Source organism: Schistocerca gregaria, chromosome 10 (assembly GCF_023897955.1).
Source record: "Schistocerca gregaria isolate iqSchGreg1 chromosome 10, iqSchGreg1.2, whole genome shotgun sequence".
Taxonomy (NCBI): Eukaryota; Metazoa; Arthropoda; class Insecta; order Orthoptera; family Acrididae; genus Schistocerca; species Schistocerca gregaria.
This window is the reverse complement of record NC_064929.1, coordinates 215,702,156-215,726,591: the sequence shown is the minus strand read 5'-3', so window position 1 is coordinate 215,726,591 and position 24,436 is coordinate 215,702,156. Positions and strand designations below refer to the sequence as shown.

The 24,436-nt window shown below is 38.2% G+C and overlaps 1 protein-coding gene across 7 annotated transcripts in view; it reads left to right on the top strand.

Moving 5' to 3' along the window:
- Positions 1-24,436, top strand: part of LOC126293336 (alpha-(1,6)-fucosyltransferase-like) — a 230,171-nt gene that overhangs the window by 12,295 nt on the left and 193,440 nt on the right. Inside the window, exons 3-4 of one of the 7 annotated variants that reach the window (XR_007552270.1) lie at positions 7,972-8,410; positions 8,498-8,581. The exons of the other annotated variants lie outside the window; for them this stretch is intronic. The gene's annotated coding sequence lies outside the window, so the exon portion shown is untranslated. Of the gene's footprint in view, positions 1-7,971; positions 8,411-8,497; positions 8,582-24,436 lie in introns of those variants that run through there. 7 annotated transcript variants of the gene reach the window in all.

Sequence of the window (24,436 nt, the reverse complement as noted above, 5' to 3'; positions counted from 1 at the left end):
CAGATGTCATAGGACCCACTAGTGGGTTTAAAGTGAGTATACAGCAATTATTTCTGACCTCTAATGACAGGTAATTATCATAAACATATAAACTATGTGGTGAGTTGTTATCTTTCCGCCTTCCATTATTCTCACTGCATCATTTGATATAAAATTTTGATAAAATAATACCACATAATGAGCTAGTTAATTATAAACAGGCTTCTGAAGTCCAGCATCAACTACGTACTCACTGACACCCCTACCTAGCTTGTTGAGGGTATGGATGAGTTTGTGAGCAGTATTAATCCTGCAGGTTCTGTAAACTGTGCAGCCGCCACTGTAACAGGTCACTCAACTCTTGTACTCGACAGCCTCAAGCTCCCGCCACACCTCATAGACGCCCACTCTGGCCCATTCATCAGTATCAGACTTTAGGGACCTGTCTTCAAGAGACAGTTAGTTGAAATGTCAGTTAAGAGTTCACCGAGTGGCCCAAACTGGAGAATGTTGGAAAAAGTTATTGGTATACAAAAAGCACACCTAATGAGCAAGAGGTATCAAAGTTGTTTTGGAATAGTCACAAACAGCTGTTACATCAATTTGTTTGCTGTGCTACCTCTTACAAACTAAGAGACCGTAACTGGGCCTCAAAACAATGTAAATTACACACAAATCATAAATGAGGAAAAATTTAAGATGAGCAATTGAAAGACACCATCCAAAACATATACAAAAGTAGTAAATATATCATTATTTCCACTAAGTTATAGCAGACAATGTGGTGAATTTTCTGACACAAAATAATTTGTTTGTTTATGCCAAATTATAACGCTAATTTTGTTATTTTTAAATTAAACTGTGTCTTCAAAGGGAATTTCAAAACCATAGTGTGTGGAACTTAGCAGCAAAATAACAGCATTTGCCGTGATGTTCTAAATGTAAGTAATCTCTTAACTCTGGTATTGTTCATGTGTGTATCATTGACATTTATATCGAGTGCTCAAAATGTTTAATTTCTTCTGGATTTGTTAAGGGCTGCAATTACCTGGATGATATGGGAAGTCACATTAGTACCACACACTGATTGCCTTATCTTAGTTGTGATGTTTTCTAATAACTTCTGTTGGAACTACATAGCCAGATACATTTAAAATTTCTATCAGTAAAACAGGGACCAATGACAGTATCCCTATAAAGTTTCCTCAGCACACTGGGTGATCGAGGTAACTGCTTATCCATTTCTTTCAACCAGTCTGCATTTTAAAGTGGATAAGTAGTGCACATTGCGAAAATCTATTTGCTCATGATCTTTAAATGATGATTCATACATAAACAAAACCTTACACAGAAACACTGCATTCGTAGACACTAGAACAGTTGCATGAACTGTTGATGGAGTGAAATGTGGAAAGGGTAAAATGGGTTGGGAAGCGCTATTTGTAGAACATTCCTTCTGACTAATCCGTCTCATCCGCTAGAGCTGTTTTCTGGTGATGTGTTGATGTTGTGTTACTGCAGTTACAATGTTAGTTTAGTTTGTCTCATATATTACTGTTCTTTCTTCAAGGATGGAAATATCAAGAGTAAAATGCGATTCTTGAATTTATCATTGTTTGCTAATGAAGATTGTGTGGGATTGGCACAATCATGACACGTTTAATACATGATAGCACCACAGCTCCAACAGTTAGATGACACTGATAGTAAACAAAAACTGTATCCACATTTTGAACTGTTTTTACATTTTGAAAATCTGAATATCTCCCCCAAGCTATCCCATTGCTACAACAACTCAATTACACTTCGAGCATCCTAGTGAACTTGCAAAGTGTAGTGGGGTTGTGTGTTAACAGAATGGACAGTCACACCACATGAGGTTCGAGCTGTGAACACAGAGGGGTCGACAGTTCTAGGGACATCACCGTTTACAATACCAGAGAAATTGAGCTGTCTGGCTGCTGTCTCCTCCTACCTCATGCACGCATACGAGAACCTCTAAAAGTTCCCTTCAGATTTTCCAAGCAATAGCTGTAATATAATAAATTGCTTAAAGACTAGTTTAACTAGGAATATATTTTGTTCTTAAAATATCTGATGAAGAGAAAGAGATTTTTTGAGAAATTATAGCTCCTACTACTTCATCACAAAGTGCATCTAAATGAATGCATCATTCATTGATAACACATGCAAGTCAGGTCTGCATATTTTCTTCAGCCTGTTTAAGTTGTGTGTTTGTTTGTGTGTGTTTGTGTGTGTGTGTGTTTGTTTGTGTGTGTTTGTTTGTGTGTGTGTGTGTGTGTGTGTTTGTTTGTGTGTGTGTTTGTTTGTGTGTTTGTTTGTGTGTGTGTTTGTTTGTGTGTGTGTTTGTTTGTGTGTGTGTTTGTTTGTGTGTGTGTTTGTTTGTGTGTGTGTTTGTTTGTGTGTGTGTTTGTTTGTGTGTTTGTTTGTTTGTGTGTTTGTTTGTTTGTGTGTTTGTTTGTTTGTGTGTTTGTTTGTTTGTGTGTTTGTTTGTGTGTTTGTTTGTTTGTGTGTTTGTTTGTTTGTGTGTTTGTTTGTTTGTGTGTTTGTTTGTTTGTGTGTTTGTTTGTGTGTTTGTTTGTTTGTGTGTTTGTTTGTTTGTGTGTTTGTTTGTTTGTGTGTTTGTTTGTTTGTGTGTTTGTTTGTTTGTTTGTTTGTGTGTTTGTTTGTGTGTTTGTTTGTGTGTTTGTTTGTTTGTTTGTGTGTTTGTTTGTGTGTTTGTTTGTTTGTGTGTTTGTTTGTTTGTGTGTTTGTTTGTTTGTGTGTTTGTTTGTTTGTGTGTTTGTTTGTTTGTGTGTTTGTTTGTTTGTTTGTGTGTTTGTTTGTTTGTGTGTTTGTTTGTGTGTGTGTTTGTTTGTTTGTGTGTGTGTTTGTTTGTGTGTGTGTGTGTTTGTTTGTGTGTGTGTGTGTGTGTTTGTGTGTGTGTGTGTTTGTTTGTGTGTGTGTGTGTTTGTTTGTGTGTGTGTGTGTGTGTTTGTGTGTGTGTGTTTGTTTGTGTGTGTGTTTTTGTGTGTGTGTTTTTGTGTGTGTGTTTGTGTTTTTGTGTGTGTGTTTTTGTTTTTGTGTTTGTGTGTGTTTGTGTTTTTGTGTGTTTGTGTGTGTGTGTGTGTGTGTTTTTGTGTGTTTGTGTGTGTGTGTGTTTGTGTGTGTGTGTGTTTGTGTGTGTGTGTTTGTGTGTGTGTGTTTTTGTGTGTGTGTTTGTGTGTGTGTTTGTGTGTGTGTTTGTGTTTTTGTGTGTGTGTTTGTGTTTTTGTGTTTGTGTTTTTGTGTGTGTGTTTGTGTTTTTGTGTGTGTGTTTGTGTTTTTGTGTGTGTGTGTTTGTGTTTTTGTGTTTGTGTTTTTGTGTGTGTGTGTTTGTGTTTTTGTGTTTGTGTTTTTGTGTGTGTGTGTTTGTGTTTTTGTGTTTGTGTTTTTGTGTGTGTGTTTGTGTGTGTGTGTTTGTGTGTTTGTGTTTTTGTGTGTTTTTGTGTGTGTGTGTGTGTGTGTGTTTGTGTGTTTGTGTTTTTGTGTGTTTTTGTGTGTGTGTGTGTGTGTGTGTTTGTGTGTTTGTGTGTTTGTGTGTGTGGCGGGGGTTTACACATTTTTTTCTTAATTGGGCTATTCAAGGATGTATTTCTTAGTGAGGGGAATTAAGAGCTAAAATATTTCAAGAAAAGTATATTCTTTCCTCTAGTTGAAGTGGTCTTCAAGCAATTTATCTTGTTATAGCTATCATTTTAAAATGACATAAGCCATAATCACAATATTTGTGGATAAATAATGTGTAATAATATTCTCCCTTCTGTTATTCCTATACTTTGGAGCAGCCATGAATAGTTAATGGAAGGGGCAAGATACACAGGTATCCTACATGAAGTTTATTGCTGTTAAACACTTAGAATACATACTCCAGTGGCTAAGAACACTCAACTGTATTGTTAATAGAAGTGTGCTCACTTGACCTCTCTGCCAGTGACATGACAAATGTGAACAACTTTTCACTCTCCAGAGTCTCTGCTGTAGAAAAATATGGGCTTACTTCCCATCTAGCAGTATATACAGCAATTACAACTTCAGTGACAGGAAATATTTAGGTTTTCTGTAGCTCTACGTGTTAGTTTAAATGTAGCAAATTTCCTCCGGTGTCACTCTTCATCTCCAGAGCAGCAATGACAACCACCACCTTAAATCATTTGTTGTATATGTTCTAACCTCTGTTTGCCTCTGCAGTTTTTGCCCTCTGCACATCCCTGTAGTAAAATGGAAGTTATTCCCTGATGTTGTAATGGGGTTGTTTTCCACATTTACCTCTCATTGCCAATTCACCTAATGTCTTATCTGTGCACTCCATTTTAAGCATCCTCAGTCCAAAGCATAAAACACGAGCCAAAGTTCTTTTCTTAACACAGGTAAGGCAGTTCTGCAGTCTAGAGCAATGTGTTGCTTTTGGCTATGTCAACAGAGGGTGTGTTGGCACATGTAACAAGTCTTGTTGCTCTACAGTGCCACTTTGAAAGCGATCACAGCAACAAAGCCACAGCAGCCTTTGGTCTTACATAGACTGGGCAACTGCATAAGGGGAACATAACAACACTGTTCTACACAAAGTACTTTTATTGTGTATTTTGTGATGGCGGTACCACACAGCTTGTAAGCAATTGAGAAAACATCATTGTTCCACCACCAAGAGATCATCATTAGTTATTCTGTATATCAAGGAAGATAACTCATGAAATGCATTTCATATGTAACTGTCAATACAATACTATCTGATGAAGGGTTTCTGTTATATTGTACAAAATTCAGTCAATTGATATTAGCTATAAACTATATGGAACTATTGTTTTATCACTTAGTGTATTAATTTTCACAGTGTGCATGTTATCATTAATAAGATACTGTGTATGTAACTATGTTCCTACACATTGTCAGCCTACATATTATAGTTCACTACGGTTAATGTTTCCTGTAAGGAATCAGAACCTAACTATGAACACCTGTATAAATTACTTCGAGTCAGTAACGTACTATGAATAAAAATATATTAAAAATGTACTTTCTTGTACTCCACTTACATTAAAACTAGAGTGTTGTTTCCCTCAAATGTTAGTGTAAGAAAAACATTGCACATACAAAACCTGAGGAGAAAATTCAGATAGAGGAGACTACATGAATATCAGTCACTACTTATTAGCACATCATGACTGTCAGTGCTAATGTTGTTGTAGTACATACAGTATGCTATTGCATACAAAGTATAGATTGCTGACGTTTTGTATATGACTGTCATAAATGATCAGTGTAATGATATACAATATGTAAAATTTCATTTTATGATCTTCCTGTCAAAAGTTTAACTTGAAAAGTAGATGTAATACAAACATAATAATGGGATGTCACTTAAATAGCTATTTTCAATGAATTTTTGAGAGTGCAACATTTGTCATGAAAATGGATATAAATATTAAGACAATAATTTTACACACATTCAAAGTACTCAGCTATGTCATAGAAACTTTTTCTTAAGTTAATTTTTAAGCTCAGTCTTAATTTTACTTCATGTGTTCTTTCCTTCATTTACACGGTTTACTCCAGATTACTATACCATAAGACAATAGACCAAAAGTAAGCAAAATACACTAATCTAACACACTCTATGCTGCATGCTCTACATATTGTTCTCAGTCTCCTGCCAAATTGAGCCTGTGGGATAAATATTTGATATGCTTTTTCCAGCTTATGTTTTGATCAAAGTGCATGCCCATAAACTTGAGGGATTGCTCATTCTCCTTCTCTTGTCACTGTTTTAACAGGAGGTTATTTCCTTCAGTTGCTGTGCCATCTGGTTATAATTTGTTTTAATTACGTTAAATGTTAATTTGTTAGCATCAAACCACAGGTGTATATATTTCAGGACTATATCAGTTGTTGTGGATAGTAATTTTTATCATCACTTCTAATTATGCTTGTCTGCGAACAACATAATTTTGGTAGCAATATTTAGATTCTTTGTCATTTATATAAACTGAACAATAAGAGCCTAAGAACACTGCCCTGCAGGATGCCTATTTCCCCTTTTTTTGCATCTGAAACCCATTTTAGTTTCTGGTTATTGTGGTCCGAGATGATTTCTGTGACCTGAGTTTTGTTTTGAAGGTAAGATCCAAACCATTTACACACAACTCTGCTTACTCCTATTGCCTCCTTGTTAAGCAAAATGTGGTGATTTACTGTATCAGTCTTTTGATAGACCTAAGTCAATTCCCACTACACATTTTTTGTTGTCAATATTCCTAACAATGTCATCAGTGTTGGCATGGTTGGCTGATTGTGTGTTGTGGCCTGAAAGGAAGCCATGTTGCATGCAGTTCAGAAGTTTGTATGTATCTAAGTAACTTATGAGCCTGATTTTTCACTAATGCCTCTAAAATTTTGGAAAATGTTTAGAGAATGGAAATTGGTCTGCAATTTTCTAAATTATATATGGATCTCCTATTTTAAACAGCTGTCTAACCTTGAAGATTTTCAACCTCTGCAATGACAAATTGGCAATATGTACCAGGGGCTTTATAATTTGTTGGGTAACTTTTTTAATTACTAACACTTCATACACACATAGACATTTTTGGTTTTAGACTATTTATCACCTTTAATATTTCATTTGCATTTGTGGGAGTTAACATCATACTACTGGCTGGTTTCGAAGATCTTAATTTCTTGCATGTGGTAAAGTTTTTGCTTAATGACACCAGTACACTTAAAGAATAGTTATTCATGTAATCTTCCAGAGTTTCATCTTTTAATTAATCATTTTCACAATTTTTGGGCACTATCTCCTTATCCATGAGGCTGTTACCTGTTATCCTTCCCATTTTTTCCCAAGTAGTTCTTGATTTATTCCCTGATTTCCTTATTAATCTATCACTACTTAGTAATTTTGCTTTTATTATTAACTTTCTATATATATATCTTTTTGTAGTTTGGGTTAGCAAACTTTTCATTTTAGAGTTAAGCATTTTCATCGTCCTGGATGAATTTCTAATACCTGTCGTAATCCAGGAATTAGCTTGTAAATGCCCGTATAAGTTTGTTCAGACAAGATTTTTCTGAAACGGCATTTCAAACTTTAATATAAAAAGGAAAAGAAAAAATTATATGAAGCATTTGTGCTTGATAGCAGTAATACTTACGCCCGTTATTGGTTAACCAGTGTATTTACGAAATGACTGGAACTGTTAGAGGAGAAAGTTCTGTTGTTCATGTTATGTGAAGCATTTTTAGTCACTGAGGCTGTGAGGATTTTAATGGTAACTGCACTGCGATTGGATACTCCTAGGTTGACATTAATTACATCTTTCTGTGGCCCCTATATTTGTGAAGAAATTATCTGAGACTTTCTGAAGAGCTTGCTACTCCTGTAGGGCTAGCTATGTGTGGATACAAGTTGAAGCTCTGTAGAACATTCAGGAACTGATCTTGCATTTTCGTTTAACAAGTGTGTTACGCATGCAAACCCTCTGTATCATTTTTCGTTGACTTGTGGACAGAAAACAATTGTGTAGTCACCAGTATTAAGTGTGTGTCTGCATGGAATGTTGGGATTAGATTGTACATGAAGAATGAACATTAATAGTGTTTGGTACATTTTATTATTGAAAATGTAATGTACATTAAAAATGGACAGCAGATGATGCTGTAAAAGTGCATCACATTTAAGTAATTCATTATGTCTGTACACTATCAGCAGCAATACTTACTGTATCATACTTTTAATTTCATGTCTTTGATGGAGTTTATGCTGTATGATGCCATTGGCCATGTTAACTGTTACGAAAATTAACTTAATACGTCACCTACTAACCAAGTGATTTATAAGTTTGCTAGTAGGTGGTGTGTTATTAGGTGACTTTTCATTAGCACATACACCAAGCAATATTGTATTGACAGTGAAATATGAAATGTATTTCACAGGTTATCTCGTTTTGTACACAGGATACCTCACAATGGTCCGAGGATTGAAACTGGTCATAATATCTCAGCAGCTCTTGATGGTGGAACTATGACATTATTTAAATAAAACAATAGAAAATCCAGAATGGAATGTGACAATATTATGAAAAGGATAGTTGCTACTCACCATATAGTTTAAATTCTGCGTCGCAGATAGGCACAAGAAAAGGACTGTCACAAAATTAGCTTTTGGGAAACAAAGCCTTTGTCCAAAATACGCTCTCTCTCTCTCTCTCTCTCTCTCTCTCTCTCTCTCTCTCTCTCTCTCTCTCTCTCTCTCTCTCTCTCTCTCTGCTGACACAGTCTCTGGCTTCAGCTCTGTCTGTCATCTATTTTTGGTGAAGGCCGCCTTGTTGGCCAAGAGCTTATTTTGTGACAGTCTTTGTCGTGCCCATCTGCTCCTTAACAACTCCAGTATATGGTAAGTAGCAACTATCCTTTTCATTATATTGTTACATTATTAAAATACATTTATTATGGTTGGGTATTCCCTTCTGTTTCTTTTCAGACATCAAAATTGGTAATTGTTCCCCTTGTGTAAACTGAGGCTGAATCATTTAATGAAAGAATTTTGACAGCAGCAGAGGTTTTGTAGTGTCACCCAAGGTGAGCTCACTGTCAGTACTTAAAGAAGAGATGTGAGAGTTGATCTACATCCACCCTCTGCACAGCACTGTGGCGTGCATGGGAGAAGGTATTTTGCACTGCTCCAGGTACTGGTACTTCTTTCCATTCCATTTGCTTATGGTGAGTGGGAAGAATGCTTAACATCTCTTCAGCAAACTTGCATATCAGTCACTCATAAAATTGCTCAAATTTGTCAAATACAGGCAGTATACACTGCTGTGAAGATGGGAAAATTATTGTGTAATGTGCAGAACACAACTACATCACAGCAGCTGATTTCCTAAGAACTACAGTTACATTTTGATCTCGAACTTTCAAAGTGTCCTGAAACAAGCAAGTCAACAAGCTGAATGAGGAAATATTGTCCTAATTATGTGTGTACCTACACTGGAATTTAGTGGCAACAATTTTCCAAAACAAATATGCTGCCAAAAGTTGTAGAACACACAATTGAAACATGCACATGTTGGTGGTCCATGGAGACCCATTATTCATGACACTTGCAAACTTCCAAAAATTCTCCATGATATATGGTACCTTGATTCATATAGATATATCTTGAAATTATGTAGAACATAAAGTAAAAGCAGAAATGTATGAGACTTGAGCTTTACCCAGCATACTGAATGTTCAAATAATTCATGGGACTGCAGCCAGTAACATTATTGACATCACAAATATTTCAGCGTTTAAATATCCCCATCATTTTTATCGTATGTGTACAGCAATTTTAATACTGTCGCCAAGACAGTGAGAGAATAAAAAGGTCAGCAAAAAGAATGTCCCGGATTTCCAGCAGTGGTGTTGCCAGTTTTCAGGTGTGAAGGGCAAACGGCTACATCGAGAAACAATAGCTACCTACAGAGCTGAGGTGTTTGCACAGACGTATACAAAATTGCATTATGTGACTGGTTGAAGGAGATGCACAAATCGGTCATTCCGAGCCCACTGCAGCTGTATGGGATCGTATTTCATTAACTCTACTACGGCACCACCACACAACCAATGGTGCTAGTCATCAGATGTTTCCAGTAGCAATATATTAACCAAAAGCAGGTAAGCCAGTAGCTTTAATCCTGTCCCTCTGTTGTTTCACCAGGATGACAGCAAGATCCCAAGCATTATTCAGACAAAAGCATTCCATATGGTTATGAAACATGTAGTTTACAGCAGAGTATACGGAAAGGGTTCTTTTTTTTCTGCATCCATAATCCAAACCTACATGCATATATTTGAATAAAATCAGTCCAAAATATGTGGAGTTGGGACAGAAAGAGGACATTTAAGTTATGTGTGAAATGTTAGGATCTACATTTAGAAAGTAAATATATCTGACACGTTTGGTTTCAACATGTACAAATAGGAAATATCAGAAGTCACCTTACATATATATATGTGAACATTCACAAATTCTGCATTAAGCTAGTTTCCCCGTCATCTCCTACACCACTGTGCCAAAGGCAGACAGAACAGGTCCCCCCCCCCCCCCCGCCCCCCCCTTTCTAAAAAAAAAGAAATCTGTGGAGCCAATAAAGCATATCTGATCTGCCTCCACTTTTTACAATTCACAGCTACATACTGCCACCTGTGGTGCTTTTGTGCTATTTCGATGTACACCACATGGTCTGATGACTAAGGCTGCTGCTACTGCCATTGACTGCTTAGTGTTTTTCCCATCTTGACCAGCTACTTCTGCAGGTGGCACAGCTCTTCTGACTTGTAGCCCGATACCTCCTGAGTGCGCTGTGTGACTCTCTCTTACCACCTTTCGGCACTGCTGTGGCTCGTTATGTTGCTCTAGGAGAAAAATTTAACAAACTGTTATTGAAATTGTTTTTGGTCAAAAGACACGCAGAATTGTGATAGTACTCCAATCAGCATGTGCAGAGGCTGCAAAAGCTTAGGCCACAAATAACACTATAAAATGTGACATTTGGTTTGGCATTTGGATATGATCACAAATAGTCAGTAGTATCCAATCACAAATAAATGAATATCAATGGTTATCAATGAACTATTACAAATCAAAATTGGGCAATAATTATTAATGAAGAATCGTAAGCAAAAATGCACAACATGGGATTACATGATCAAAATTATGACACTGCTAATGGTTGGCTAATTAGAATGAACAGGGAGGCAAAGTCTGAGAATATTCATTTGACTGACCGACTGATTGTTCAGACTAAATTCTATGGATGAATAAATCTGTCGCAGTTGTAATAACCAAGTTTTCAAAATGGTGTACCTAACAATGCAGAGTTTTGGATTAAGTCTGGATGTAAATGCATGGGCTGTGGCTAAATCATTTCTCTGCAATACCATTTCTTTCAGGAGTGCTGCCAGATTACAGCTGTGAGGGCACTATAAATAAAGTAATGTTTAGCATGTTAAACACTTTTATTGCAATCTGTCAAAATGGAGACAAGCTTCTCAACTGTATCACAGGGTTCCCTCAAATTAGCAATGGTTCATGTACTGATTTACACACACAACAGCATTGCACATCAGTGTGTTTCTATGGTACACTAGAAATCATTGTAAAACTTCTTCCCTGACTAAGCTGATAGAAGGATGTGTGAAATGGTCATGTGGTTTGTTGTTTCCTTGTCCACTTTCAGAAGCTCCTGTAGACACACACCATGTTGGTCATGTCCAGTGACAAGTAAGTAGTCAAATCCTTCAGTATATTATTGTAATTTTGTCTCTAAAACAAACAAACACACACACACACACTTACAGCAGGATATGTTGGTTCCTTATCTGCTGATAAGTGCTAATTTTAGACTACGAAAGAGAACAAGCAGCCAAGAAATGGTAATTTTTGGCAACTGGAATTACTTTTAAAAACATTGTAGAAGTAATTGTTTAGTTTCTTGCGGCATATTTCGTGCCCAAACAGTCCACAGGTGTACTGCCAGGCCATTGTGTCAAAACGGCACAATATTTCGCACTTGATGATGGTGACATTGCTGATTGCCAAAATATTGTGCCTGTTGGACACTATCCACTGTCAGTACTCCCATGAATCTCCTGTCAAAATTACGTATACTGAAGCTGCCTGGGGGGAGAAAGGAAAGGGAAGGGAAGGAACTATTGATGGCAGCTGCATCAGGACTTCCTGGCGGAGTCAGCGGCAAAGAGTGAAAATGTGTGCCAGACTGAGATTCAAATGTGGGAACTCTTTGTTACTAGGCAGACGTGTTACCCACTGCACCATCCAAACACAGTTAATTGCAATTGCTTGATTCTCAGCACACCTCCCCATTGACGCACATTCCCACCTAGCACCATCTGCAGTCCCCGAGCATATCTTCCATGCTCGCTACCTTAAGATTCTGGCAGGTTGAATGTTGTACTGCATCTGTATTGGATTCACTGTCCACCAAGGCAAATTGAATGTGGTGTCTGTTCTTTCGAACATGCTTGAAAGAATAGATCGCACATTCGTATAACCGACTGGGAAAGGTTGAGAAATGACATAGAATGTGTGCTTTTCAAAGCAGCCATTTCAGCTTTTGCCTTAAATAACTTAATGAGACTGGAAAACCTATATCCAGAATGTCAAGTGGTAATTTATAACGCCATCTGGATGTGGGTCCACATAACTTACATTTTTTTAATGTACAAACTGTGTTTACGTAGTGTATAGAAATCAATGCAAAATTAGCTACACTAAGATTTAAACTGCACACTAGAAAAGTAAATAAACAAAAATGTGGCAGATGGAGAAACAGTACTGCTCATTGAAGCACTAGCACTTCTAGTCAAAGGTTGCTGGCTGTGTGGTGGCTGACCGATCCAGCAGTGACTCTGCACAGCACAGCTTAGCTTATCAGGTCACACAGCACTGCCTTCAGCTGTTACACCCTCAGCAACATCTCTTTCCAGGAGAAAATAGAGGGGGAAAAAATGTAATAAGGTGTCACTTCCTCAAATGCATGCTCTCTCACTCAAAGTAATTAATTGAAGAATGTCTACAAAGATAGAGGATGGCCCATACAAATCTTAACTTTGATGCTGTGATTATCGCAGACTGGCGAGACACAGATATCCCCCCCAACCCCCATGCAAATGCAGTGGTGCAATTTACAATATGCACTGCCAACAACTTGAAGGACAATCACATAGGTCTGGTGCCTGATACAGGCTGAGAGTTAACTAATCTCACTGATTTATTGGTTTCTCTCCTAATTACTCCATATGTAGCAAACTAACCTCTGAGATAACTGTCTGATGCTAAGAAAATAATAACAGGTACAGTATTCCTGTACCACTTTACACATACAGAATTTCAACTTCCAATGACAGTCTGGTTACCAATAATCACTAATGAAGGCTTTCAGTTGCGTTCTGCTGTTCTCTTGGTCTTCTGGTAAGACTGTACTCTCAACAGAAAAATGACAATTGCAAATATTTTTTCCTCTGACAACAGTAGTTCCTTTAGTCGCACACACATTCTGTGTTCAAAACAACAAATCAAGTAGTGCGACCCTTCTTCACAGCGTCAATTTCGTCAGTTCCTTGTCTCCTACCTTCCAGAGCAGTTGCACGTGAAAGGCAAAGGTCCCGACTTCGAGTCTCCTTCCGGCACAGTTTTAATCTGCAGGAAGTTTAAAGTTTTACGTTAATTGTCTGAACAGGTCCTTCCAAGCAGTTAGTCGCTTCAGTTTTCCATAGAATTTTGTTAATTGTGCCTGCTGATATTACAGAACTGAACAACTTCGAGCATTACAACGACCTGTCTGTCGCCAGACATCTCGAAGTTGCTCATATCTTGTAGATCGCGACTGCCTCTCTCGTTAACTTATTTTGCTACCCCATTTTATCTCGTATCAACACTAATAATTATGCAGAACTCTTCGGAAACTAATTTATGAAATATTTCGGCTCCGTGATTCTGATTTCAATCAGTAAATTAACATGTGGCCATTCGGTCCTGATTTCATCCAGCATCAAATCCATTTCCTGGGTTTTTTTTTTTTTTCTTTTTCGTTGCTTGCGAGCTGTAGGTAATATAACACACGTTTTTTGTCAATGTTATTGATAGTGAGAGGTAGCTTCAATATATCGAAGGTTTGACAAACCAGTATTGTCAGGCCCCTTAATGCTGACTGTAAATGTTTAACTATAATTGCAACAGAATTAGTGTAATTTTTCAGTATCTTCTGTTATTGCAGTAAACATTATGCGTTTTGACCAATGTTGAACTTTCACAAAATATGTTTATTTCTGCAATCAGAGAGACAGTAAAATCAGTGTGCTTCAGCAGCAGAACTTTGTAACTGCACAGATTCAACGTCATTTATCCAGTTTCAAAGATAACTATGTAATAACTGTTACAAAAATATTCAAAATAGCGTTTTACTTGTGTACATACCTTCATCAAGAAATCCCAAATATGTAAACGTAAAACAGGTAAGCATAAAACATCCAAACACAAAATACTTTAGTTATGTCAATAGCGTAATCCCATTTCTCATTTGTTGCTTGTTGGAAAACAAGCCTCTTGTTCGACAATATATGAGCGAAACTGGGTGTTCAATGTGTCGAAAAGAAACTTGGTGTAGACAAGACTACAATATATAGCTATCACTTCCACTCGACTTGCGATCGTCTACCTACAATTTCAAAATTTAAATAACTCTTAATGACATATTAACTTACAATGTGATTGTAACTGACTTCATGAACCACATACGAAAGAGGGACACGAACCGCTACTTTGTTTAGCATGCGGCCATAACGTCGAGTGCTGCGCGTCATGAAAACGATCACTCACTCGAGACTGGTGGCAGGTATAGCTGTTCTTCCACCGCTAAAAACGGTTTAAATATGTTGGTTATATTTTGTACACAGCAACGTATGTCCTAAAACCCACCAAATGTAAACTGGCCGGTGACTATAGTCCCCACTTCTCATAATATTTAAGGTGGTTTACTTATTTGGGAAGTAACACAAAAACAAAGGGCAAAAATGAAAGTAAAAGTTTTCTATCAAGCTGTGATGTCAGACTAGTTAGCTCCAGAATCGAATGTGAAAGACTGCATAGTGGAGAACACATGCGAATCCCAAACCAGTGTTTTTTTTAAGCGAAAAGTGTTTCTGAGGAACCATCTACAGAGACGAGTATAGATTTGCTTTAAGTACAGAAACGAATTATTTTGAAGCACATTGAATGACTTCAAATTAATGTAAATAGCAGCGCGCTAGTTGGCGTCTCGTGCCACGCATAACTTTGGTGCGCCGCTCGTTGCGATAAACGGACGTGGTGTGGACCATAAAACGACGTGGCCACGCCACATCTCTGAATTGTTCCATTTGTTAATACAGAGGTAGCGCGGCGTATGGGGATCAACCGAGATTTGAACACGAATATCCCCCCTCCTCAGTCCAACACCGCTATCCAGGGATGGACTATGATCGCGCGACGCGAAGGCAGTTTCTCGGGTATGCTCGGGAAGTTGACAGTGCTGCGCTCTCTGAGGAATTGCGCAAACCTTCCGTACACGAAGGTCGTACTCGTCTTACGTACGTGCTCGGAAAACTTTGAAATTCCACGATTGATATCAACTGTACTACCGTTATTAATGTGTACTGAAGTATTAGTATATCATAGAATTGTTGTTTAAAACAGAAGCTTTATTCTTACAAAATAAATTACCTTGTAAATTTTGCTAGTATGCATGCTTAACCGTAAAACAGAAGTGCTATAGCCTTTTTTATATATACAGAAACTGCGTACATGCGTTTACTTACTGAAGAAACAAAGGAAACAAAAGTTGGTCTGCAGAAGGCATTTTTACATCTCATTGCTACACTGCCGTCGATTTTTATTTAGAAATGTGATTTTGTTAACCAATTGGCCTTTTACTGTTTTGTTGTAAGTACTGTTTTCGAAACTATTCTTTTATTGGGAACAGAAGTTGCAAGTATTGCAAGATTTTTTTTTCCCCCCACGACAGCTAGACCTGGCTGTTTTCATTCCCCCCCCCCCCCCCCCCCCCCCCCCCCCCCGCCCCGGTAGTGTAAAGGATTATCCGTGCGTTGTCGGTACGGTTCTTCCAAATATCGTTGTACGTCCGTGTCTACGCTATCAGAACCGCTTTTCATCAGATTTTTTATTGGAAACCTCTTCATCGAAAGCTCATAAGGAACTACTGGCGTTTTGTACGAAATGGTATTAGTGGGTAGCGTCGTTAGTAGCCAAATGAGTAGATGTATAGTCTCTACCACGTTTGTGCACTCTGCAGTTAGGCCTGCAGCGGCATGTTTTGAATGAATGGGATTCGTAAATGGTAACGTTTTGAATCTTGGGTCGAGAACTGTGGCTAAGGCATGTACTTTGTCTGTTTCTATTAAGCCTAGCCGGGGTATTAGTGAGTTGTGCAGACGTCGCTGTAGCTCTTGCGCTGTCGCGGTAGCCCACTTCCCATTGCGTACGGTTAGGATTAGCTGTCTGATTATTGGTATAGTTTTCAGTTGAGATTTCACTTGTTACCACTTCAAATGGCACCAGTACACATAAACATTCGCCACTCGTCAGCTGTGAGGTTCTCTAAACCTGAATACAAAGATGATAAACAGGCTGCAATGCATTCCTTTTGCTCCACTAGATGTTGTAGCATATAAAACGTACTGTTCCGTCGGGTTCCGCTTTTCCTGAATCGATGTATGAACAGGTTTTTTCATTAGATCTTGGATCTCATGGAGTTTTTCATTAGCGTTGCAACTTGTTTTAAAATAGCTCACAATTTTTCTGACCTTTCCCGCATTATGCAGTGCTCATTGTTGCTGTTCAAAGAAGTTTTCACAACTAAATTGGTGTGTGCTGAACAAGGCACATGTTGCATATCGATGTTGCAAGTGTGAATAAGTTATACGGCTGCCATCATGTTGCTAGCGTTCAGTTGTGATGCTTAAAACTTTGTTTTCGATTATACATTTTGAAATCACGTTGTCTAACGCCGCATTAATATTTAGCGCTGTTTGCTTTTCTGGGAAACGGAATGTCTCGAGAGCTAAAGCTTTCGGGCACCAATTAGTGTTGATGAAATGACCAGTTACAGCAATATATGCATCACTATTGAGGTCCAAATATCGGTCGTCAAAGAAACACAAGTAGTCTTCCACGGACAAGTTCACAGCCTCTTTCTGTTTATGGTAATCGTCCTCAATCACGAGGCGCAACTTTTTTCGATTTGGTGTAGAGTATTGTGGGTCCAACAGTGAAACAAAAAGTCGAAAACCGGTGTCCTCGACGTTTGAAAGTTGTTGAAAATCGTCCTTTATCATGGCCACCAGTGCTTAATCTAGCTGTTGTTGCCGTTTATTTCCCTCTATGAAGAGATACGCAAGATTTAGATCAGTGCTCCTGCGAGAGGCTACGTTATGCTCGACAACTAGTCCAATAAAATTACATATCGTATCGTGCAAAAGCTAGGATAGTATAGGTTTAATTTTGGGGTATGTTGTAGATTATCTTTTTTTTTTTTAAAAAAAAAAAAAGTGGTGGACCGCTTCGGACACTATTCGAAGTTTTGTACGGAATTCACCTTTTGTTCTGTACGTACCTGGATATTTTGCCTGTCTCACACTATTGGAAGAATGAGCCTCTGTATCCACGGACGTCGCTGTTTTATTGCTCGATAAATTGTGCAGTTTTCAGATGTCTAATCATGCTCGTCGTATTTTTTGATACATTACGGAGATTTTTACGACAAATGTTGCAAGTAACCTTATATCCATCCTCTGTAAGGTATTGCCAGCACCATGACGTTCGTTTTCGAAAGTCTATATTCATTTGAATAACAGCTTTACTCGAATGAAACCTGAGACACTTGTTTCGAGCACAGCGAGCGTGTTTGTCTAGAGGCGGCATTCAATTCATAAAACAGCGGCGCGGCGTATGATGGCGCAACCAACTGGAGCGCAGCGCCACACGCCGCTGAGCCATTTCTCGTGAGCTTCTCGAATTGCTTGAGAACTAGAGGCTCGAGAAATTCTCGGTGCGCTCGAGTCGCCGCGCCTTGCCATCCCATCACTGCCGCTATCACATGACGACGCCGTCGCTATTTGAACTCGTTCGAAATTACACATCTTGAGCTTGGATCGTTCACTATTACAAATTCGCTTCTTTCACACCGCATTCCTGTTGTCATGCTTGATGCTTGTCCAGTTTTTTTTAGGGGGTGCCCATTGGGCCATCTTAATACTAAATCCAAGGGAGTGCGATGGGAAATTTCACTCATTAGTTACACACTCATTGTGTGATTTGAACGGTAAATATTAATGATATGGAACGACTCACTATATATTTACATCGAATTTGTCAGCGAATATGCTTCCGTATTGAGCATTTATTAGCTTTTTTCATTTATGAATTACAGGCAGGTATCAGACAGCAATTCCTATCCATCACTATTTACGTCAAAGAGAAACTTTTCAGTTTAATTTCAAATTTTACTTTGCTGCAACCAAAAGGAAGTTCACTTACCCACTGATATAAAACGACAGACAGCATTGTGAACCCGTGTTTCTGCTACAGACAACCTTAATGTGGCGTAATGAATGTCGTTTTATTTCTTCCTCTGGTATTGTAGTGCTATCATCCTTGAAGTGCTATGGGTTATTTACAACAAACTTCACGGGGAGTAACTACTGTGAAGCGGATAGACGGTAATACTAAAGAATCTGATACAACCCGTCAGTTTGAGCAATTCCGTCACTAGTTATCGCAAATGATGTATTGCAAAGACTTGCAAGGACAGACAAATGTTGAGAAACGTACATCACATACATCAATTTTTCGAACGCAATGTTACCTATATCGCTTTTTTCAGTCATCGTAATCTATTTTTCCGTTGATCTAAATAGATTAACAAGAATAGGATACTAGTGCTAGTGAAGGAAAAAGAAAATGAATACGTAATATCGCCATGGCGAATCTCAGCTGACCTATATTGATAGCTGTACTCAACTTCACTTCAAAAATTTTTTTATCCCATACTTCGGTTGACCTGTGTATGTCGCTTTTTTTTTTCCTACTTAAATATTGCAGTTGTCGCTTATTTCGTCTTCACCTTAATTAGTACCCTATTCTTCAGCTGAACTAAATAGAGCTGGGGCCGCTACAGTCCGTTGCCGCGTGACCGCTGCGGTCGCAGGTTCGAATCCTGCCTCGGGCATGGATGTGTGTGTTGTCCTTACGTTAGTTAGGTTCAAGTATTTCTAAGTTCTAGGGGACTGATGACAGAAGTTAAGTCCCATAGTGCTCAGAGCCATAAACTAAATACGTCAGTGAAAGTACAGGATACAAATGTATATCGCGTTTTTCGCTATTAGTAGTATCGTGTTATTCAGCTGATGCTAGCGAAGGTGTAAGAATCGAATTTAAAGGTCCTCTGTTCTTTTCTTGCTCTTATAAATTGCGACAATGATTTATTTCACCCACGTCTATATTTCTCTTTTATTTGCATTATCTTCATTTCGGCACAATTCGTGGATAAGTATGTAATCGCAAGAATTGTGACTAATTTTATCGTATGCTACATTCTTTAAGTATCTAATAAATTGGTACGAACAAACTATTAAATTATGGCAAGTGAGAAAACACGTGAGAATCCCATCGGCTTTGAAAAATGGCGTCATAATTTACCACAGATGATGGTTTTGCAAAGACAGACGGATGATAAGCACAGGAATGAAGAGTAGGGAAAACACATTGCAGATATATACCATGTATAGCCATAAGTCGAACGTAATGGTACATATCACTTGTCTCACAGTGTGAAGTCCTAGTATCCTCTTCTGTTGATTTATGCAGCTCAACTGAAGGCTAGTATACTAGAATAAGCGACAAAAGTAAAATTTGTATCCTATACTTCAGTTGACCTATATAGGTCAGCTGAAGAACAAGATACTACATAAAATATGTATACTGTACTTCAGTTGACCCACATAGAATTGATGAATAGTATATTAGCACTGACGAAGGTCAAAAAGGGCGATAAACGTAAAATTTGTATCGTGTACGCACTCGTATATGGCTTTCCTTTTTGCGTTCGCTAGTACTAGTATCATAGTCTTTAGTCGAACCATGTAATACAGGATACGAGTCAACTGCTGAGGAAACCGCAACTGGAACGATTCACTATGAGACAGTCGTATAATCAAAAATGTGCATTCAAATGATTCAGAATTATTAAAAGGGCAAGTGACAAAGCCTATGAAGTATCTAACTTTTAATAACACATTTATTTACAATTGTGACGCTTTGTCCCAGTGGATTTATCATCCACGACTCGAAAATAAACAAACTAATATCTATGACTAAAATATAAGATCATTCATTGGTCAAAGCGGCCGAGTTATATCCCATTCTTCAGTTGACCCCACACGCCAAGCACCAGGCAGGCACGACGAAAAGAGGGTTTACGTAAGTTTTGAGCCAAAACAATCCTCAAAAGAAGCAAAGCGCACACGACTGCTGTATCCGGCTATTCTGGCCAGAAAATCTTTTTAAAGGGTTAGGAATTTAGGAGATGCGATGATGCCCCAAAAATCACCGCGGTTACGCAACCTTGTGTTCTGCGAGAACGAGACCGTTATTACAGTGTGGCTCGGATGCCTGAGCGTTTGAGATTGGGAAGGCAATGGAAAACAGAAGAGAGAACGGACACTAAATAAGGCAAATCGAAAGTCAAATAGCAAAAATAAAACCACTACAGTGAAACTAAACAGTTCAACCATAATACGTGTGTACAAAACAAAATATTGCTCGAACGGCTCCACTTACGAACGAATGATTCCCTTAAAGTTTAAATTACAATCGAATCGATTAGTATTCCTATAAACAAAGCAGGCTAGCACTTGTTATGAAACAATCGATACTGGACGCGGGCACGTCGGAGTGACGTCACGAGGAAGTATCACCGCTGTGTACCAAATGTATTTTGGCCTGCTTAAGATGGCAGCCGTCTGCTTCAAGTTTATGACGTAATAACTTTTTTTTTCCTCCCCCATCCCCATTGTTCCCAAAGTCTCGGTAGCTTTACTCCCTGGAAAAGCGCCTTCTGCTAGCTAACCAAACCAAGGCGTTGGGGGCTGGTTTCCAACGATTTGTATTCATTATTATCAAGTTGTGCACGATTGCATTATTGCGTATGCCATGAAGTTGAAGGTTTAAATATTTAGTATTGGTAGCGAAAGCCTAGTAAGACTTATTAAACACCAGTTTTTCGTCGCTTATTTATAATGAAACGAAAAAAGTGCGGCAGGAGGGTCCGGCCGTGCGGTTATACGCGCTAGTCGGTTCGAATCCTGCCTCGGGCATGGATGTTTGCGATGTCCTTAGGTTGGTTAGGTTTAAGTAGTTCAAAGTTCTAGGCGACTGATAACCTCAGAAGTTACTTCGCATAGTGCTCAGTGCCATTTGAACAATTTTTGTATGATTTGCAGGTGCGGTATGGTGAACAAATTCATTGTTGCTATTTTTAAACAGAAAAATTATATGGTATCATCAAGGATCTGAATACTGGAAAATGTTTGAAATTCATCTTTCTACTTTTATTCACATTTGTCGGCTTCTACTAGAAGAGCTGAAAAAATAGCTTCACAATGAAAAACTTAAACAGAACAAGCAGTTATGAAAAAGGCTCGTTAATGTCGTACTCTTTTTTAGGGGAAAAAGGAACTGATAGTCTGAGGTCACAATGAGAATTAATGAGTTCAATAGTGAGAATTATGTGGGATTTCTAAACATAACGGACATATATCAATCTGGCGATCAATTAAGGGCCCAGACATACGATGGAATGGCAGTATGAGTGGACATTTTGTGATCTTTACACGAAAGTATCAGATAAATACCTTACAGCCTCCTTCAGACATTGCTAGGACCATCTTATTAATTAGGTACCTCAATAACCTCTAGTCCAACAAACAGGTTAGTCTTGTTCAGTGGCCCTAAATCTCTGCATCTTTCTTCTCTTACTCCCCTTAAAAGATGCACGAACTTTCGGTTTTCTTGTCCAGAAAGCTTCCATCAATATCCGATGCACTTCGTGGCATTGATGTTTTTTGAACGTGACTGTGAAAGCAGAGACTTCGAAAACTTGGCTGAAATGTATTTAGAGGATTTTCTGGCGTATTTAAGGATTTCAAAAATAAATTTTTAATAGAAGTGTTGTCGAACTTGCTGGAATTTTCATGTGTACCGTTCATCGCGCTCCAGTCCACTATTGTTGAGATTTTATGTTGCAGTAACAAAATAGTGGACTTTCAGCACCAGCTGTATAAGGAAAGAGAACTTTGAACCTTTGTAATCGTCTGTTTTCGATAAAACTGGGGACAAACTTAAAACCAATAAAATAATGAAGGCTGAATCACTTGATAACTACTTACAAAGACTGTATTTCGAAATTGTAGATAACGTAAGCAAATAAAAATTAGATACCCATCTTTTGCGAACTTGTAGTACTTTCCATTGATCGATCTATACAAAACGAGCCTTTTTTATGAAAAAAAAATTACCGAAAAAGTACTAGCACTTTATGGAGATCTTTTAAATTTCACAAAGAAGGGTTGCTATCCGTCCCGGTATATGGGAAGTATTACCGTTCATTTTGTCCCATTTGTACCCAGCTAAAAATGTGAACATTTCAGGAGACCGTTGTTTTATGGAATATGAGACTTGAAGAGCTTTTTAGCGACTAAGCCCACCTCGGAATAATAGTTTAAAAACTGTGGAAGAAAAGTAGAGTTACTTCCTTAAAGAAACAGAAAATCGTGAACGCAAATGTCAACGTAAAATTTGAATATTTGTTTTCGATTCCGGCACAAGTCGCTGCTGTGTAAGAGTATTTTTGCTAATGTCCTCAGTGATTTGATGAAAGAATTTGTGCCAACTACTGCTGCAACATCTTTCATGTAACTGTGCAATAAACAAAATGCAGCTATATGGAACAATTTCTTTTTTTCATTGCTACATCCCCCTCTCAAGAGAGTCCTGGCTATATATGGCAACTCTGCATAGAATGAACTTCCATGTTTTCTAGCAATTAATCTGCAGAGTAGCTTAACATAAATATGCCAGCTGACTGGGCTCATTCAGACATCTGCTGAGTTATTCTTACTGTGCTACACAAGCCCAAAATTGCATGCATAAAGTAACACCCAAACCTCCAGATGTCACACATACATTCAGATCGGTACCAAATGTTTTGTGTCTATAGAGTGTCAACCAAAACACCGGTTTAGTTTTGCTGTGGTCCAATAGCAGATGTGTAAGAGGTAATTAAAGATAGCCGGCCGGAGTGGCCGTGCGGTTCTAGGCGCTACAGTCTGGAACCGAACGACCGCTACGGTCGCAGGTTCGAATCCTGCCTCGGGCATGGATATGTGTGATGTCTTTAGGTTAGTTAGGTTTAATTAGTTCTAAGTTCTAGAAGACTGATGACCTCAGAAGTTAAGTCGCATAGTGCTCAGAGCCATTTGAACCAATTAAAGATAACACCTAGAACTACCGAGTATTGGGAAATGGTATCTGTGCGCTCTGGATCTCATCACTGGTAGGTGAGTTGGTAGTTGGCCAGACCATTGTTCTGTGAAGTTTTCTTTCACGGTCGAATGCAGAACATGTTACATCAATGCCCTCGCTGGGAATAGTTAAAATGATAGCAAAAGCAACAATGACCCTCTTTCCATCAACTAAATACATAATCAACTTTCAATTGTATGTCTTTTATGTTTTCTAACACATTAGAAAAAAATATTGTTAACATTTATCGTTGTCTAGTCAGTTATCACATACACATAAAAAGGAAGACTTGAATTCTACAAAAATTTCAATACGAAAGGTAAACGTTTCAGAAATGAAACAAACGAACTCAACACAGACATACCATTAAAACAAAAATAACTATCTAAATGGAAAACTGATAGCGAAATGTAATGGAATTTAAAACATACCTTATAGCTATATAATTGAACTGAACAAAGTTTACTTATTGTTAAAAACAATAAAGAAGCCCTAAGTTCAACATCTATTGATGGCGTATTATTATTATTTGCACATTAGGCGTGGAAAGGTTACACAGGAGAACTTTTTTCTGACATGTAAAAGGGAGTTTCGGAGTTTATAGCAATATTCTTTTGGCAGACTTCTTTCGCTCCGTTAGTTGAAAGCCGCAAATCTATGGCATATATTTGTACAGATAACGCCACACCTATCTGTACAACTGTACCCTACAGGTTTGCTACTTTCGACTAACGAAGCGAAAGCAGACTGCCGAAAGAACATTGCTACGAAGTCCGAAACGTCCCTTTTAGATGTGAAAAAAGATGTTCTCTCATATAACAGTTTCACGCGTAATCTGAAAAAAAAAGAAGTCACTATCCGTGAGTTGCGAATTCATGAACTCTCATACGACGGTCTGACGCCCTACAAACGCAGCTACCACAGATTTTAACATTCGGAGCTCACAGAAACGACTTCTTTATATTCCGTAATTCTAGTGTTACTTTTAATTACCGCTTACGCATCTTCTACTCGTCGACAGCGCACAGCCCGCACTAAATCCGTGTTTTAGTTTATACACACAACGTTTGGTACTGATTTAAGTGACTGACTTCTGGAGGTATGTGTGTAATCCTTACCTCCACTGAGAAATATTTCCTTTCGGAGCTACGAGGTCATGATAAATCCAATTTCTACAAAAACATTCTTGCAGAAATAACAAAGAATGGAATCAGAATTCAAACATCGTATCCTGTATCATTTCTTGTGATGAGCAATGGTGTCTTTCTGTGAACATTTAGA